The following is a 5,987-nucleotide window of genomic DNA, read 5'->3' as shown; positions in this document are numbered from 1 at the left end:
AGGGAAGTGGTTGAGTCACCATCCCTGGAGGTATTTAAAAGACGTGTAGATGTGACACTTAGGAACATGGTTTCGTGGTGGACTTGGCAGTGCTAAGCTAACGGTTGGACTCAATGATCTTAGAGGTCCTTTCCAACCTAAATGATTCTATGATTCTATGAAAGATGGTAGTGGATACCTAAGTTTGCAATGGGATGGAATCCAAACAGAGGAAATATTTAAAGCACTGGATTAAAGTATCACCATGATTATCAGAAGTAAAATTCTGCCACATTCACTGATTTTGGTTTTTCTTTGCTTTATGAGTGGTCTCATTAGAATAATTTAATCTTCATGCATAGTAACTCACTAGCTGCTATGAATAAGCATAATGAAATCTAGTCCTGGGGGAATGACTGGCGTGAACTGGTACTATCCATGGAATGTTAACAACATCTGGGTTAACAAAAAATGATTCATGTCTGTGTAGTATTCACTTAAGAGAAGCATTTATTATTTTAATAAGACAATAAAAGTAATTAAACTAGACTTGCTCTTTAAATTTACCTATAAGCGTATTGTCTTATTTAATAATTTGCTGCTCTCTGGACTATTTTTTCTTCCTCTCCCCTTTATCCAGGTCACAATTAGGAAACATCTCCAATTTTTTTTTCAAGCCCAAGTGACATGCATCTAGCAGAGGTCAAACCAGGAGAAAGTGCATGCATTCACAAATCATAGAACAGAAAAAACCCTGTTGTTAATTATTACGATATACACAGTGGTAGTGATTCCTTCTGTCATAATTTTTCCTTGTGGTTTAAAATAGTAAGATTGATATTCTAACTTCATAATATATAAAAAGAGATTATAGTACCCAGGAAAGCTCCGAATGACAATACTACATTTTCACTAGCCAGAAAAAATTAGAGTGGAATTTTTCAAGTGTCCTCTTAGAACTAATAGAAAAGAGATGCCTGACTTTATTCTAATGTGATTACATGTTCTTTTCAAGGACAATATCCACGGTGTAGTGTTTTTCATAACTTTCTGGTAGGTCCAGGAGAACCTTTGTCCATGGATAGATGCCACAGAAAAGAAATGTGTTTTGTAAGCACAGCATTTTTTCTTTTCTCAGGTTGATATAAGCATTCATTTATCACTGTGGCACACTTCCTGTGAGCTTCAGAATTCAAACATGCAGCCCAGAGTGCATATCAGAATGTGAGGCACATTCATCCTCTTCTGGTACACTTTCTGGGCTATACAGCTCAAAAAAGGCCCCATTGTGTCTCTCTTTTGATATAGTAGGCAATGTGCTGGGGATCTAAAATGCACAGTAAGATGTTCCAGTTGGTTGATTGGCCATGCCAATGGCTTTTTTTGTTACCAGTTAGTTGCCTCACTTTTCCTTGAGCCAGGATGAAGTAAAGTGCAATGAAATATTTGTTCATAACATTCTTAGTAGTCTTCACACTTACTGGTATTTATAACAGACACAGCTAAAGGCAAACATATTGCTTCACTTCTTTAAACATATAAATATGCCTTTTCTAGAGTAAGGATCATCCCTGTATATGAACAGCTGGTAGACAACTAGTCTCACTGAAGGTTAAACTCCCCTGTTCTTAGTAACTCACCAGGATGTTTCAGTGCAAAATATGGTCTTACGTTCCACAACCTGTATATTACAAACATACGGAATACTCCTAAATAGGACAAGTATACATACCTATTTTCTGGTACTGGACTGACACGAGATACAATACTCATTAATTGGTTTCAGATACTGATCCCCAGCTTCTTTCTCATCTACGTCCTAGTACAGGTAAACTTCCTTTCTCCCCCAGATACTTGATTTGATTAGCAATTTACTGTTAGTTTTAGTTATTTATTGGTGGTTAAACTTAACTTACTTTAATTATCTTACTTCAAATATATCATGAAGAAAGGATCTAACAATTTCTAGTGAAAACATATATAGTTATCTATTCCAGTTGAAACCATAAAACCGTAGTGGTTAGAGTTAAATTCTTCAATAACTTTGAAAACAGGCAACTCTCTTGGCTTTAGCTTATACAGGCTGCAGTTCCAGGAGAGAAAATTTGCCCAAATTTCACTATACTTTGTTGCTTTTTTAGCATGCCTGTTGAAGAGCAATTTCCAAAGTCTTGTTGTTGCTGCTCAAGTTATTTCATTTTCTGTGGTGTCTCCCAGTGTGCTGACTTACTGTGACTCTCAGTGAGATTGATTCCAAGAAAGAGAGAGATGGTTGATTTCCAGTCCCTGAAGTTATTTTTCTCCTTCTCCCTTTCTAAACCAACTGTTCTGTTAGCAGAATTCTCTCTCAGCAGGCAGCTGCCAGTGCTGTTGCTCAAGTGTTTTTGCTGGGGTGTGCTCTCGTTGAGATATTGCCAATAAACTTCATGATGCTTCCTGTTTGGATATCTTGGCCTTTTCAATGCCACTGCGCAGCAAACCTCCTTATGGCAGATCTTTTTCTTTTTTTCCAGAGAGACTGTAATATTCCAGACTTACGTACAGCAAATGGCAGAAGCTCTGCATGAGTTTCCTGTTGTTCACTCTTTTTTTACTCTATACAGTTTGTAGTCCTTTTTTGTTGATTCTGGGTTCTATGCACCGCTTCTGTCTGCCACTTCATCATCAAACATATGGACTTGCATATTTCTCATATCTCTTTTAAAGAAATCTTCCTTCTTCTGAAGTCTTAAATTCAGAAACTTGTTAGTAGGAAGCAGTAGTAAAGTTTTCAGTAGTAAGAAAATTAGAACCAAGTGGCCAGACTGTAGGCTGTGATATATCCGAGATGACTAACGTGCTGAAGAGCCTTTGAATGTTGTTCGTCCTGTGCTAAGCTTACCCTATTTCTCCAGCTTACTGACAACATGTGAAGTAACATCTCAGTCCTTTGTTCCCCACAGACAGTCCCTGCAGGGACTGAGATGTCATTTCAGTGGGCAATCACCTGACAGAGAAGTGCCAAGGTCAAAATTTCTGATCCCAAGAAGAGTAAGCAAGGTATGTGGCTTCCATCTAAGATCCCCTGTCCTGCTGTTGCTGAGCCTGGCTCCTTTGAATGGGCTGGGTCTGTCTGACTGCTAAAGATTGCAGTTCTACCTGGCTGGTGTCCTAACTATCCAATATCTTGCACAGGAGGAAGTGAAATACTCCAAAATCTTTATCATTTTAATGCAAGTGATTCTGCATCTCCTCTTAAAATTATTTAAGTAAGCACTAGGCATCTAAAAATGCAGATATAAGATAGAGTGATAGAGTGATATTTTCTAAATAATGTGTTATTCTCACTCTGTAGACTGCATTATTTTTCTACTTCTTAGATTTTAATGCAGTACATATTTCATTATTATAAAAATCCCTATGTGGAGACTATGATTAGCCTTCAAAAAAACCCTAGAGGCAGCTTGTTTAGCTGTGATGTGTTCAGTTCTTGATGACTGAGTCCCAGAAGAACTAGATGTATTTGAATGTGAAAGAAGGAAAATTGTTCTTTTTCATGTAATGGTGCCTAAGAATGACTCAGCAAGCTTAAGCTATCTGTTGTGCAAACACGTGGACTTGAATGGCATCTTACTTTTGGATTTTTCAGAAGTCCTATCAAACTCTTGCATTTGTTCATGATTATAGGCTGAGAGAATATAATGTCTACAATAAATATTAGTATAAAAGAACTTAAAGATAAATATATCAGTATATATATTTACAATAGACTGGGCTGCCAAAAAAGATACGTAATTGAGCTAGCAGTTTCTGAATTGAATGTGCACATGGAGTAACACAAAAGAAAGTTCTTACGTGAATGCATATGAACATGCTAAGTCTGCTTGTACAAAAAAACCAACAAATATTAAATGTGAGTTCTGAGCTTACTTTGCAAAATTACACCCTCATAATCAACATGTAACTATGTAAAAGGAAGCCATGGTTTCTGAGAATTGAAAAGTAGGTAGGATAATAGACGAAATCTTTGATCACAGTTTCCCAGCAGCAAATGACAGAAATATTACCTCAAATATCAGAAATACGTAATGTAGTGACTGAAAATGGAAATTATACAAAAGTTAATAATGTAGCATTGCAACAACTTTTTCAGAATGTTTTGAGGTGGGGAGATAGTGAAACTTAACATTTCAGTAACAGGGTTTTTTAGTTTATCTACAGGCATTTTTTTAAAAACATAAAATCACATAAATAAAATCAAGTGTCAGATTCATAAACCTTGTTAATTTGTTCACAACCTACTTTATGTCAAAAAAATGAACAATGGGGGTTTTTTTTGTACTGGAACAATTCATTTATATCTAAACAATGAATTTGACCAGAAATTTACTTGAATTCATATGGTGATCATGGGTTGATTTTGCATGGTGAGTCCATATTTTGACTGTCCATTTATAACTTTAGCATTTTTTATTAGTTTTTAGAAATCAGTTTTCTCCATATTTTTTGATTCAACCACTCTTCTGAGAAAAATTGTCACTGTGAAAATGAGTTATTTTTGAGGTAACTCAGCAATTTCAGCTACAAGAGCTGGTTAGGATGTTCTTTGAACAATGGTCAGACAAGATTACCTGAAACTTTTTGGAGAAAGACATTAATTCTGATGAAAATCAAATTTCTCAGATCCTAAGTCAACTCTGGGAAGAAACACTTAGAGCAGTATTTAGGTGTGTATGTAGTAGAGGCTAAAATCTTTATCTTAGACACAAGAGTGGGAATCTGAACTAGAAAACCTCTTCTTTCAGGTGAGGATCTTTGTTCACTGAAGTGCTGCCTAATCTTGATGATAGCAGCATTATCTTTCTACTACTCCTTCAGTGTTCTCTCATACTTTCTCAGTTTATGCCCAAGTATTTTCTCAAGTTCCTGGTATACTAGTTTTCTCGGTTGCATTTACTTTACCTAATAAAGATTGTTCTCTTTTTTTTCCTAACAAATGGAAAGTACTTTTCATGCATGCCTGTTGTTATATTCCTTATAAATATGGGTTCCCATTTTCTTGTAGCTGTAATGATAGAACCTGCGCTGTAATTTAAAGAAAAAAAAAATCCAACAAAACCTAACTTAAGGTAACTTCTTTTTTCATTTGAGAAGTTTATAGTGTCTAAATTTCAAAAAATAGAAATTCACAGTTTTGGTCCTGTTCAAATATACAGTTTCTATTGAGCCTTGAAAAGTTCAACTTCAAGTGTCTTGACCTTTTGTAAAGTCTGAGTTGGAACTAGATTCTTTGCCCCATAAAGTCAAAAGTTATTTTTTTGCTGAAACTTAATTGTATTTCATAGAATCTACTGTAAAGCAAGTAATGTGGTGATACTACGAATACAACTGCTTATGCATTGTACTCTTAGTGTTTTAAATTTAGAAATATGAAAGGGTTGTTATTTTTTTCAGGAAAGATTTGTCTGTTTCTCTTATAACAGGAAATAAAATGAGAATATTTATTCACTGATTCAAGTTTTCCCGTACAGACTTAAATGTGTTTCATTTACAGCTCTGAATAGAGTTGCTCAAATGTTGATGAAACGTTGGTGAAAATTATTATAACATATTTTTTGGATGTTTTTATGACTTTTTTACAGGACACCAGTATATTAGCATCATTTAAAATAATTCCTGGTGCAGTTGTTCATCTGGATATTTGCTAAATCATCCCTTTCCCTTAATAATTAAGGCATTAGATTCAACGTTATTCATTCCTTAGACTGGGCCCCAGGATATTTACTGTACTTAGGTTTAGCAAATCAAAGTCCCTCCTTTAGGAACTCTGACCAAATATTCTATAGCAATCTCACAGTCTTTCTGAAACACAAGTATAGTGAATTAAAAGACCTTCAAGGAGAATTCTAAAATCTCATATCTAGCTTACCTAAAGCTCCCCACACTATAATGTTTGTCTGCACAAATCTAACTTTTTCAGGTACTCCAGAAAAGCCTTTTGGCAACTGTCTTACTGAATAGTTCTCAAG

This window comes from Pygoscelis adeliae, unplaced genomic scaffold (assembly GCF_000699105.1).
Source record: "Pygoscelis adeliae isolate BGI_AS28 unplaced genomic scaffold, ASM69910v1 Scaffold86, whole genome shotgun sequence".
Taxonomy (NCBI): Eukaryota; Metazoa; Chordata; class Aves; order Sphenisciformes; family Spheniscidae; genus Pygoscelis; species Pygoscelis adeliae.
The sequence above is the reverse complement of the archived record's forward strand: the minus strand, read 5'-3'. Positions refer to the sequence as shown.